The sequence below is a fragment of the Lontra canadensis genome, unplaced genomic scaffold, assembly GCF_010015895.1.
Source record: "Lontra canadensis isolate GAN:19392208 unplaced genomic scaffold, GSC_riverotter_1.0 scaffold58, whole genome shotgun sequence".
Classification (NCBI taxonomy): domain Eukaryota; kingdom Metazoa; phylum Chordata; class Mammalia; order Carnivora; family Mustelidae; genus Lontra; species Lontra canadensis.
The window spans coordinates 2,295,183-2,309,169 of NW_022631052.1; the positions used below are offsets into that span (position 1 = coordinate 2,295,183).

The window sequence follows — 13,987 nt, forward strand, 5'->3', positions numbered from 1 at the left end:
AGAGAACACGTTTTAAGAAAATTGTGTAAAAATGAAGTATTTAGGGAAAGAAAGTACTGAGCATGCATGTCCATAACATGTCCAGATGCAGTGCATCATTCCTCTTGCATTTGAAATTAAGACGTGAGGATGTTAGTAAATGCTTTATTTTAAATTACTTTCTTAGAAATCTTGCAACTGGCATTCAAAGAATTTTTTAGTTTATTGAAGCTATAGTCAGGCTAGATTAGCAAGATATGCAGACATGGGAGTTACTGATTGGTGTGATGTTTGATGGTTGGGTAAAATGTAGTATAAAATTCAGGTAATAGTAGCTACCACTAAATGTAACATTTCACAGCCCTAGAATCAGAGGGAACAATAAAAATAATGAGAAAGATTAGTTTATAAGTATAGACATTAGAGGAGATGGGGATTCCTCAACAGGAAAAATGTGAAAGTGGAGGTCAATACCTTTTTGCTAGTTTTTAACCCCCTCTATAAGGTCTTCATCTCCAAAGCAGTCAGGTGACCTAAAAACTATTTCAGTATCCATATTTTATGTTTAAAATTGTTATGTTCTTTAACTGAATAACTCTAGTTCTAGAAATCATTACAAAGAAAGCCCTAAAATGTAGATGAATAATATGCACAAAGATCTTCCAAACACAGTAATATTTAATAGTTCAACAAAGAGTTGAATTCAGCCTTGGCTTCTAATTGTGAAAAGGAGTTGTGATTGAATAGGAAGATATATGCTGGGAGATACACACTGAGCAATCATTAGAATGATCTTTGTGAACAGTGATAATATGGCAAAAATGCTTGTAATCTAAAATTAGATAAAAGAGGTAGACTATGGAATTATATGTATAAATGATCTCAACTATGTGTAACAAAACAAACATGAGCATGAATAAATAAATACGAACATGAAGAAGAGTATGTCAAATTGTTAAAGAACCTTGTCCTGGGTAGGATTATAAAGTTTTCTTCATAATAGTAATTTAGTTCCCAGATTTTCTACATTGGTCATATATTTCTTTAATAGATGATAAAGAATAACCATCACCCCCCAAATGCAGAAGACTGGTTATAGGAGAGCCTTGGGATGGGCAGATAGATGAGCCAATGTAAGTCATCATGCTGACTGGAAAAGCGATTCTAATGTAAGCCTTACTGACAATCAGTAGCATCACTACATACTGTCAGATGAGTCCTGTCTACTGGTAGACTCTGTTGAGTTTCCCTGGACTCAAACCAGTGGATGTCTCAATATAGATTCTGAAATCCAAGGACACTTTTTAAAAAAATTTTTTGTTATTAACATATATTATTTGTTTCAGTCTGTGAATCATCAGTCTTGCACATTTCACAGCACTCACAGTAGCACATACCCTCTCCAATGTCCATCACCCAGCACTCCATCCCTCCAACGCCCCTCCCCTCCAGCAAACCCTCAGTCTGTTTCCTGAAATTAAGCCTCTGATAGGGTTTGTCTCCCACTCAGGTTTCATCTCGCTTCATTTTTCTCTCCCTTAAGGACACTTTTGTTTTCCTGGTATTGCTTGTGAGGGTGTAGCCAGAGTCTTTGATGTACAGATCTTACCTTTTACATTTGTCATTCACAAACAGATGAAGATAAGATTTTAACTTTGTAGTATTACATATGTGTAAAATTTTAAAGCTACCGTATGATCAATTGTGGCTTCTTTAATTTTGCTTTTATAATTAAATATTTTATTCTTTTTTTTCCATAGGTGCACCATAAATGCAAAAGACTGAAGTTTTAAAAGAGGACAAAGAGTTTGCAGCTAAGATGAATCTGAGCAATACAATATATTTTGTGCCTTTCACAAAAAGGTATTGTTCATAGATCTGTGACAAAGCTTTCTCCTACAAAATGGGAAGAGATTGTGTCTTCTGGTTTTTCTATAATTTTATTATATTTGTAAGAAAAAAGGGGAAGTGAAAATATTAATAAAATTGGGATAAAAATTCTTTTATAAAAACTTTTTAGTTTCAAGTTCTTTCCTTATAGATTTTCATTATTTTCAGTCACAGCTTACAATTTGGAAAAATACCTGGTTAAAAGAAATGGGCTTACCTAAAGTTTCTTGATTCCTGTTCTCAAATTATTTTCTGGAAATACATACTGCCTTTTTTTGTTGTAGTGCTTTGTAATTAGACTATGAAGGAACATAAAATTTTTCACACCACTTTTCCTCTAATTACAGAAGTAATAGGCTTTGCAGAAAATTTAGAAAATACATATAAGCAAAAAGAGGGAAATCTAAGTTACCTGAAATCACAACACCTACTCCAGATAAAACAAGCCTGTAAAGAAATCCAAACTCAGAGATGAAAGAAGCCGTGTTTCCCATCTTCATCGTCTCATCCCTCTTTATGTTCTACCTACTTACGTCCTGCCTCTTTTGCTAAAACAAAACAAAAAAGACATCGCCTTATATAAATTCCTAGAAGGATATTACCTGGTCGAAGAATGTACCCATTCTGTTCTTCTGGCAATGTATAAAAATGACTTGTTTCCTTATGGCCTTACCGAAAACTGTATCTTTTCTCTATTACTTTGTCAGTTTGGTAGGTGAAATGAGGTGTCTCATTATTTTAGTTTTTACTTCTTTGATTACTAATGAAACTGTTTATGTTTCATATTCTTAAAAGCCACTGCTATATTCTTTTTCTATATGTGTCCTTTGACTGTGTGAGCAGATGTATGTATATGTATGTGTTCACTTGTCTGATGTATATGTTTTCATTTAAGTATAATCAGCATACAATGTTACATTAGTTTCAGATGTACAGTATAATGATTCAGCAATTCTATACGTTACTCAGTGTTCATCAAGATAACTGTACTCTTAACCCCTTCCATTTATCTATTTCACCCCTGCCCCCACCCTCCTCCCCTATGGCAACAACTATCAGTTTGTTCTTTGTATTTAAGAATGTTTTTTGGGGGGCGCCTGGGTGGCTCAGTGGGTTAAAGCCACTGCCTTCGGCTCAGGTCATGGTCCCAGGGTCCTGGGATCGAGCCCCGCATCGGGCTCTCTGCTCAGCGGGGAGCCTGCTTCCCTTCCTCTCTCTCTGCCTGCCTCTCTGCCTACTTTTGATTTATTAAAAAAAAAAAAAAAAAAAAAAAAAAAAAAAAAAAAAAAAAAAAAAAAAAAAAAAGAATGTTTTTTGGGGGGCACCTGTGTGGTTCAGTTAGTTAAATGTCTGCCTTCGGCTCAGGTCATGATCTCAGAGTCTTGAGATCGAGCCCCACGTTGGGCTCCCTGTTCCTCAGGGAGTCTGCTTCTCTCCTCCTCCTTCTGTGCACCACCACCCCCCCCCCGACGTTGTATTCTGTCTCTTTCTTTCTCTGTCTCAAATAAATAAAGTCTTTTTAAAAAACAATGTTTTTTGTCTTTTTTTTCCCTTCTTCATTTGTTTTTTAAATTCCACATAGTGAAATCATATGGTTTTCTTGTCTTTCTCTAACTTACTGCATTTAGCGTCATATCCTCTAGGTCCATCCATGTTGTTGTGAATGGCAAGATCTCATTCTTTTTCGTGGCTGAGTAACATTCCATTGTGCCTATGTGTGTGTGTGTGTGTGTGTGTGTGTGTGTGTGTACACCACATTTTCTTTATCCATTCATCCATAGATGGACACTTTGGTTGCTCCCATATCTTGGCTATTGTAAATAACATTACAGTAAACATAAGGGTGCATATATCTTTTCGAATTAGTGTTTTCATTTTGTCTGGGTAAATACCCAGTAATGGAATTACTGATTCTATTTTTAGTTTCTTGAGGAAACGCTATACTGTTTTCCACAGAGGCTGCACCAATTTGCATTCCTACCAACAATGCATGAGGGTTCCTTTTTATCCACATTCTCGCCAATACTTGTTATTTCTTGTGTTTGTGATTTAAGCCATTCTGACAAGTGTAAAGTGATATCTTATTGTGGTTTTGATTGGCATTTATCTGATGATGAGTGATATTGAGCATTTTTTCCTATATGTTGGCAGTCTATATGTCTTCTTCGGAAAAATGTTGATTCAGGTTCTCTGTCCATTTTTTTTTAAAGATTTTATTTATTTATTTGACAGGTAGAGATCACAGGTAGGCAGAGAGGCAGGCAGAGAGAGAGAGGAGGTAGCAGGCTCCCTGCTGAGCAGAGAGCCCGATGCGGGGCTCGATCCCAGGACCTTGGGACCATGACCTGAGTCGAAGTCAGAGGCTTTAACCCACTGAGCCCCCCAGGAGCCCCTCTCTGTCCATTTTTAATCAGATTATTTGGGTTTTAGAGGTGTTGAGTCCTGTAAGTTCTTTGTATATTTGGATATTAACCCCTTATTAGATATATCATTTGCAAATATCCTCTCCCATTCAATAGGCTGTGTTGTCATTTTGTTGCTGGTTTCCTTCTCTGTTGAAAAGCTTTTTATTTTGGTGTAGTCCTAGTAGTTTAATTTTGCTTTTGTTTTTCTTATCTGAGGAGGCATATTGAGAAAAATGTTTTTATGGGTAATGTCAAAGGAAGTAGCGCTTATGTTTTCTTCTAGGAGCTTTATGATTTGGGGTCTCACATTTAGGTCTTTAATCCATTTTGAGTTTATTTCTGTGTATGGTGTGAAAGTCCACCAGTTTCATTCTTTTGCATTTAGCTGACCAGTATTCCCAGCAGCATTTGTTGAAGAGACTGTCTTTTCCCCCATTGTATATTCTTGCCTCTTTCATTCTAGATTAATTGGCCATATTCCTGGGCTCTCTGTCCTGTTTTATTGATCTCTGTGTCGATTTTCATGGTAGTACCATTCAGTTTTTATTATGACAGCTTTGTGTAATACATCTTGAAATCTGAGATTGTGATACCTCTAACTTTGTTCTTCTTTCTCAAGATTATTCTGGCTATTCAGGGTCTTCCGTGATTCCATACAAATTTTAGTATTATTCTAGTTCTGTGAAACGTGTTGTTGGTATTTTTTTTAAAGGTTTTTATTTATTGGGACGCCTGGGTGGCTCAGTTGGTTGGACGACTGCCTTCGGCTCAGGTCTTGATCCTGGGGTTCCGGGATCGAGTCCCGCATCGGGCTCCCGGCTCCGCGGGGAGTCTGCTTCTCTCTCTGACCTTCTCCTCACTCATGCTCTCTCTCACTGTCTCTCTCTCAAATAAATAAATAAAAATCTTTAAAAAAAATTTAAAAAAAAAAAAGATTTTTATTTATTTATTTGAGTGAGAGAGAGCACAAGCAGGGGGAGAGCAGAGGAAAAGGGAGAAGCAGGGAGTGCCGTATGGGGCTTGATCCCAGAACCCTGGGATTGTGACCTGAGCCTAAAGCAGACGCTTAACTGACTGAGCCACCCGGGCGCCCCTGCTGTTGGTATTTTGATAGGAATTGTATTAAATCTGTAGATTGTTTTGGGTAGTATGGACATCTTCCAACCCATGAGCATAGAATATCTTCCCATTTTTTTGTGTCATCTTCAGTCTGTTTCATCAGTGTTTTATAGTCACCTGTCTGATAAGAACAACTTTTAACCAGAACATATTTTGCATCATTCCTACTTTATTTGCCTTTCAGTTTTGTTTACTGCATCATTGCAAACCAAACCTACTGATCTATAACTGACATACAATAATCTGGACATATTTAATAAAAATATGTTTTGCCGTAATGTATATCTGTGAAGATAGTAAACATATCCAGTACTGCCAAATGCTTCTTGATACCCCTTTTGAATCCCTCCAATCTCTTCTCACTCAGCCCAATCCCCAGGCAACCACTGATGTTTCTTTCTGTTACTTCATTTTCTAGAATCTTCTAGAAATGAAGTCATAAAGTATGTACTCTTTTTCTTGGCAGGGTCTGTCTTCTTTTCACTCAACGCAATTATTTTGAGATTCATCCATGTTGTGGCATGAATTCTTTTCAGTAGTTCATTTTATTGCTGGAATGCATTCCATTGTCTGCATGTACCACAGATTGTTTATCTGTTCCTTTCTTGATGGGCATTTGGGTTGTTTCCAGTTTGGGCTATTAAAAATAAAGCTGCCATGAACATTTGTGTACAGGGCTTTGAATGGACATATGCTTTCATTTTTCTCGGGTAAATACCGAAGAGTGGAATGGCTCTGTTTTCAACTTTTTGAGGAAGCTCCATACTGTTTCCAGAGTGCCTGCAGCAGCTCACATTCCCACCAGCAGTGAAAGAGGGTTCCCCTTTCTGCACATCCTTGCCAACATCTGTCATTTCCTGACTTGTTAATTTTAGCCATTCTGACTGGTTTGAGGTGGTATCTCCCTGTAGTTTTGATTTCTGTTTCCCTGGTGCCAAGTGATGTTGAGCATTTTTTCATGTCTCTGTTGGCCATTTGTATGTCTTTTTTTGAGAGATGTCTGTTCATATCTTCTGTCCATTTCTTTATTGGATTATTCTTGGAGTATTGAGTTTGATAAGTTCTTGATAGATTTTTGGATACTAGCCCTTTATCTGATATGTCATTTCCAAATATCTTCTCCCATTCTGTTGGTTCTCTTGGTTTTGTCAACTATTTCCTTTGCTGTGCAAAGGCTTTTTATCTTGATGAAGTCCCTACAGTTCATTTTTGCCTTTATTTCCCTACTTTTGGAGACATGTCTAACAAGAAGTTGCTGTTGCCGAGGTCAAAGAGGTTGCTGCCTGTGTTCTCCTCTAGGATTTTGATGGATTCCTGTCTCACATATAGGTCTTTCACTCATTTTGAGATTATCTTTGTGTGTAGTGCAAGGAAATGTTACAGTTTCATTCTTCTGCATGTGGCTGTCCAATTTTCCCAACACCATTTATTGAAGAGACTTTTTCCCCATTGCATATTCTTTTCTGCTTTGTCAAGAGTTAGTTGACCATAGAGCTAAAAGGTCTATTTCTAGCTTCTCTAATATGTTCCATTGATCTATGTGTGTGTTTTTGTGCCAGTACCATATCGTCTTGATGATTACAGCTTTGTAATAGAGCTTGAAGTCCATAATTGTGATGCCACCAGTTTTGGTTTTCTTTTTCAACATTCCTCTGGTTATTTGGGGTCTTTTCTGGTTCCATACAAATCTTAGAATTATTTGTTCCAGCTCTGTGAAAAAAGTGGATGGTATTTTGACAGGGATTGCCATGAATGTGTAGATTGCTCTAGGTAGCATAGACATTTTAACAATATTTGTTCTTCCAATCCATGAGCATGGAACATTTTTTCATTACTTTGTGTTAATTTCTTTTATGAGTGTTCTGTAGTTTTCTGAGTACAGATCCTTTACCTCTTTGGTTAGGTTTATTCCTAGATATCTTATGGCTTTAGGTGCAGTTGTAAATGGGATTGAGCCAATTTATCTTTCTTCTGTATCATATGACTATAATCAGTATTCTGAATTCTAATTCTAACATCTTATTTTGTCCATGCTGATTCGGTCCCTGGCAGTTAGTACTGCCTCTTGTTCTCTCTTTTTTTTTTAAAAAAAAAAGATTTTATTTATTCATTTGACAGACAGAGATCACAAGTAGGCAGAGAGGCAGGCAGAGAGAGAGAGAGAGGGGAGGAAGCAGGCTCCCCGCTGAGCAGAGAGGCCGATGCGGGGCTTGATCCCAGGACCCTGAGATCATGACCCGAGCTGAAGGCAGAGGCTTTAAACCACTGAGCCACCCAGGTGCCCCTCTTGTTCTCTTTTTTGATGTGTTTCTCTGTCTTGTCATTCTGACCAGAGTAGAAAAGATGACAAGAGAACAAAATACTAAAATGGCAACAACAACCCCAGAGAAATATAAACTAAACAAATCAGAAGAGACCTGAAACTGAGGAGAAAAAAAAAATAAAATGAAAATTTTTTTAAATTAAAACATATACATATATAATCAGACAGGTGAACGGAATAGAGCAATATATTGGATCTTGTGTGTGTGTTGGTCAGTTTGTTAAAAAACTAGATCCCAAAATTGTAAAGAAAGTAAAAATTATATATGTACAAAAATAAAATTAAATATAATGAAAGGATAGAATGTAACTGTAAAAATGAAATTAAAAGACAAAAAAACAGCAGAGATAAACAACAACAATGAAGGAAGGGATATATACAGATAGATACACAATACACTATCTCTTGAGTATATTTTGGTGAGTTTGTTAGGGGAAACTACATCTCAAAATTATAGAGAAAAACTTCCATATATACAAAAATAGAAATAAATGCATTTGAAAGGATAGAATGTAACTGTAAAGATGAAAATTTTCAAAGATCATAACAAAAAACAAAACCAAAAGAAAAAGAAGAAAGAGCATATGATTAGGCAGGTGAATAGAACAGATCCATACACTAGATTTTTGGGTGTATTTTGGTATGTTAAACTCCCTCTCAAATTTTTAAAGAAAAACTTATATATATACAAAAATAAAATTAAATACAAGGAAGGGATAGAATGTAACTGTAAAAATGAAAATTAAAACATTTTTAAAAAGGAGTTGCTAAAATAGGAAATTGGTTGAAAAAGGGGAGGAAAAATTTTAAAAATAAAATTGTAAGACTAAAGAATCATGGGGGAAAAGCCGTGACTTCTATGTGCTATATTCCCCTAGTGCTGTAGTTTTGGAGTTCTCTTTGATCAGTAAACTTGGTCTTGGCTGGATGTTCTTGCTGGTCTTCTGCGGGAGGGGCCTGTGGCATTGATTCTCAAGTGTCTTTGCCCCAGGCAGAATTGCACTGCCCTTGCCATGGAGCCGGGCTAAATAATCTGTTCTGGTTTGCTCTGTGTGGCTTTTGTTCCCTGAAGGCTTTCTGTGCAGCTTTAGAGGATGGGAATGAAAATGGCGGCCTCCCAGTCTCTGGGCCCAGAGCCTAAAACTTAGGGCCCCACTCCTCAGTGCACCCTCAGAGAAAAGCAGTCAATCACTGCTGTCTCCCTGGTCTCTGGCCACACTCTGTGCTCTCCCAGCCCATAACCAAGGTTTTCTGTCTTAGGCACACGACCCCATTTCGAGTCTCCAAACCCTGTAGACTGGGGAACAAGAGGGGGTGGTCTCAGCAGTTCTGCCACTTGCTGGGCCCCGGCTTGCGGAGCAGTTGCCCAGTCGTGCTGTGGTTCATGGTTTATGACAACCCCGAACTGAGAGCCCATTCCTGGGCTCCCTGATTGCAGCTGGCTTCCCTGATCTGATGTCTGGGAGCTCTGCCTCACTCAGGCACCCTGGTCTCCCTTTGACCCCCGGATCCTGAGACCACAGCAAGGGTTCTGCCCCTTGCTTAGCTGCCTAGCAACATTCCTCATTGGAGCAGACTTCTAAAAGATTCTGTGCTCGCTGCTCCAACACTTTCCAGTAGCTTATGGAGGCTCCTTACCGCCTCGGTTAATCTTCCCATATATTGCCTTCGATTCACTTCTCCGTACCTCCTACTTTGGAGAAAGTGGTTGCTTTTGTATTTGTGGAGTTGCAGCTCTTCTTAGCTCTCTGGTTGAGTTCGCAGGTGTTCAGAATGATTTAGTAGCTATCTAGCTGAATTCCTGGGACCAGCTGAAACTAAGGTCTCCTACTCCTCTGCCATTTTGGACTCCTCTCTCCTCTTCTATGCATTTTAGAATCAGCTTCTCAATTTCTTTTTGTAAAGAAAAATCAATATTGATTCTTCCGACCTATAACCACAGTTATCTCTCTTCATTCTGTCTTTAATTCCTTTTACCATTATTTTGTAATTCTCATTGTATAGGTCTTACACATTCTTTGTCAGATTTATCCCTAAGTGTTTCATATTTTTATGCTATTGTAATGTTTCAAAGTTTTGATTTCCATTGTTCATATATAAAAATACATTGAGTTTTATACATTGATCTTGATCTTGTATTCTGCCACTTTGATTAACTCAGTTATTCTAGTAGCTTATTGTAGATTGCATTGAATTTTCTGCATAGGTGGTTATGTTCTTTGTCAGTAAAAGTCTAACTTCTTCCTTTCTGATATTGATGTCTCTAATTTATTTTTTTCTTGCCTTATTGCACTTATAGACCATCCAGCACAATGTTGAAAGGAAGAGCTGAGAGCAGACTTCCTTGCCACATTCCTGATCTTAGGAGGAAATCATTTCATCTTTGACCATTATTTTTGATATTAGCTGTAAATGTTTCATAGATTTCCTTTATCAGGTTAGGGATATTATCTTCTGTTCTGATTTGGCTTAGAATTTTTATCAGGTTTGAATTCTAGATTTTGTTAAATGATTTTTCTGCATCTTTAGAGATGATGATTTGGCTTTTTTTTTTTTTTTTTACCCCCAGATTGTTGATTTGGTGAATTATATTGCTTGATTTTTGAGTGTTAAACCAACCTTGCATTCCTGAGACAAATCCCATCTACTCATGATGTATTACCCATTTTATGTATTATTGGATTTATTTGCTGTAAATTTGTTATCAGTTTTTGCATCTATGTTTTCATGAAGAATTTTGGTCTATTTTCTTTCTTGTGATGTTAGTTGTTTCTGGTGGCAGATAATAAACCCATCCCTATTACTCAATCTTGGCTGAAAGCAGAAGTCCATTCATTATGTATTATTTGTATATAGTCAGGCTTACTGATTTTAGTTTACAACTTTTGCCTCTTGTGTCTTGCTTAGTAACTAAAGATCCACCTGAAATTTATTTTAGAAGTTTTTATGGTATCATGTTTTTATATTTAAATAATCATTTCTTTTGAGATCATTTTAGTCTAGAGTATGACATAGTGATCTACGTGTTTCTTCCAAATGACCATCCATAGTACTTAGCTTTCTTTACATGGAAACCAAAACATTTACATGTTTAGAATAAATTTTAATGATTGAAAAGATTTTAGCTCTTGGGGGCGCTTGGGTGGCTCAGTGGGTTAAGCCTCTGCCTTCGGCTCAGGTCATGATCTCGGGGTCCTGGGATCGAGTCCCACATCGGCTCTCTGCTCAGCAGGGAGCATGTTTCTCTCTCTCCTCTGCCTGCCTCTCTGCCTACTTTGGCCTACTTGTGATTTCTCTCTCTATCAAATAAAAATAAAAATTAAAAAAAAAAGAAAAGATTTTAGCTCTCAAAATTTAGTTCACAGGTCTTTTTGTTTTTCCTAAAGACAGTCTCAGATTCTGCTTTTTTGGGGCAGGGGAGGCATAGTCTTGAAAAGGCATATCTTTGATGCACCGTTTCTCTTTTCTGTTCTTAAACGTAAGCAATGAAAGCAATAACACTTTTTGAATGTTAGTTGTGTGATTTTAGTCACTTGACTGACAACTAAATTTGAGTTACTTTTTCAGTAGTATTGATACATTGACTTTATACTTCGTTATCAGTATTCATGGATTGTCAGGATGAATGCCTAGGATTACAAGTATGGTGTTGCAGGGGAATCCCTTTTTCTCGTTTGAAACCTTTGATGGCTCCCCACTACCCTCAAGATGAAGTCCATATTTCTTAATATGGTCTAAAAGGCCTGTTGTGATTTCCCTTGGCTTAACACCAGCTTTATATTTTTGCCTTCCAACCCTTCCATACATCCATATTGAATGAACAACTTTTATTTTTCCTAAAAGGCATGCTTTTTCATATCTAAGAAAAAATAGACTGGACCACCCTATTGTATCTTCTATTAAATTTTTTGCTTTTTCTTCATAACAGTCATTTATAACCATTTTATTATTTGTATCATTATGGTGTAATGCTTATTCCCCCATTAGACTCTAAGCCCTTTAAAAACAGGGACCACATCCCATTGTACCTGGAACCAACCAAAACCCAGTACATGCCTAGCAAATAGTAGGCATTCAATAAATATTTGTTGAGTCAAGCAAAGAATTGCCTGGATAGATGGAAAGGTAGGCTGCTGACCTGCTAATTTAACTAGACTAACCATGTGAAGTAATCTACATAGTCATCTAACGCTATCATGTCACAGGAGAAAAATGCTTCTTAGAACTGACTGCTTGTACTTCTTTATTAACAATCCTCTTTTTCTCTTCTCCTTGAATGAGGACTGTTGGCTCACATTTTTATTTATTGTTATTTTTTAAGATTTTATTTATTTATTTGGCAGAGAGAGAGAGACAGCAAAAGCAGGAACACAAGCAGGGGGAGTGGGAGAAGGAGAAGCAGGCTTCCCGATGTGCAGGGAGCCCAATGTGGGACTCGATCCCAGGATCCTGGGATCATGACCTGAGCCAAAGGCAGAGGCTTAACAACTGAGCCACCCAGGTCCCCCTGTCTCACATTTTTTAAAACACAATTTTATTGGCCAATAACTACATTTCTAGCATACTTATCTGATTGGTCAAGGAGGAAACACAAACTATCCTGTGATATTTTCAGTTTGAAATGATTGATTCTCATGGTAGGGGTGTATTTACAATAAAAAAAAATATGGATGAAAGTTAATTAATATTTCAGTATTATTCAAAAAATAAAAAGGGATCTATATCAATTAAGTATAACTATTAAAAACCAATATGTAAGCATGTCAAAATAATGTCCATTTATTTATTTATTTGACAGAGAGAGAGAGATCACAAGTAGGCAGAGCAGCAGGCAGAGAGAGAGGGGGAAAACAGACCCCTGCCAAGCAAGGAGCCCAGTGCGGGACTGGATCCCAAGACCCTGAAATCATGACCTGAGCCCAAGGCAGAGGCTTAACCCACTGACCCACCCAGGCACACACCCCCCCCGCCGTAATGTCCTTTTATTAACAGAAACTTCAAACTCAGAATATTTTGTATGGCAGCAGAATAATCTGCCTCTTAAGTGAATGTTAGCATAATCTCCAAATTATAGCAGTTTGTTATCTAATTATCTATTCTGTATGTATATATTGTGTATTAGGAGCATGGGCTGTATGGTCAGATCTGGGTTTGGGTCCCAGTTCTCACAAATACTAGCTGCCTGATTATGGGGGAGTAGTTTTGCCTCTTGGTTCTAGTTTTTTATAAAATTCAAAATAATAAAGTCTGCATTATGTAGCTGCTGTAGGGATTAAAGAAAATAATATATACATATACGGAACTTAGTGTTTCCTGACACATAATAGTGCTTAATAAATCTTAGCTGTTATTACTTAAATATTAATTAGACCAAAATGCTTTTAAAAGCAGATTTATTGAGATGTAACTCATTTAAATGTACAGTTCAGTGGTTTTTGGTATATTAACCATTGTGGGACCATCACGACAGTCCGTTTTAGAACATTTTCATGACTCTAAAAAAGCCCATCTCTTTTACCTATCACTGCCAAACTCTCCTTCCTGCAGCTGTAGTCAACCGATAATTTGCTTTTTATCTCCGTAGATTTAGTTATTCTGGGTGTGTCATATAAATGGAATTATTCAATATGGCTTCTTTTGTGACTTGCTTCTTTAACTTCACATCGTGTTTACAAGTTTCACCCATGTTGTAGTGTGTATTGGCACTTTATTCCTTCTTATGCCAAAATAATATTCCATTGTACAGATGTACCACATTTTGTTTATTCATTCACCAAATGGACCTTTGGATTGTTCCCACCTCTGGCTCCTCTGAATCATGCTGCTGTCAATATCGATCTGTACAAGTATTTGTGTGGACATAGAGTTTTATTCCTCTTGGATTTATACCAAGGAGTAGAATTTCTGGGTCAAATGGTATCTTGATTTTTAAGTTTTTGATGAACTACCGGTCTCTTTCCCAAAATGGTGCACCACTTTATATTCCCACCAGCAGTTTGGAGGGTTCCGCTTGCTCCTCATCCTTGCCAGTAGCTATTTAACTTTTTGATAGTAGTCATCCTAGTAGATATAAAATGGTATATTACTGTGGTGTTAATGTTTATTTCTCTAATGACAAATAATGTGGAGCATCGGGGCGCCTGGGTGGCTCAGTGGGTTAAAGCCTCTGCCTTCAGCTCAGGTCATGATCTCAGGGTCCTGGGATCGAGCCCCACATTGGGCTCTCTGCTCAGCAGGGAGCCTACTTTCCCCTCTCTCTGCTTGCCTCTCT

The 13,987-nt window shown here is 37.4% G+C and overlaps 1 protein-coding gene across 2 annotated transcripts in view; it reads left to right on the forward strand.

Annotated features, from left to right (window-relative positions):
- TAOK3 (TAO kinase 3) overlaps positions 1 to 13,987 on the forward strand; it is a 182,228-nt gene that overhangs the window by 80,069 nt on the left and 88,172 nt on the right. For both annotated transcript variants that reach the window (XM_032876176.1, XM_032876177.1), the window contains exon 2: positions 1,740 to 1,842. The gene's annotated coding sequence lies outside the window, so the exon portion shown is untranslated. The remainder of the gene's footprint in view (positions 1 to 1,739; positions 1,843 to 13,987) is intronic.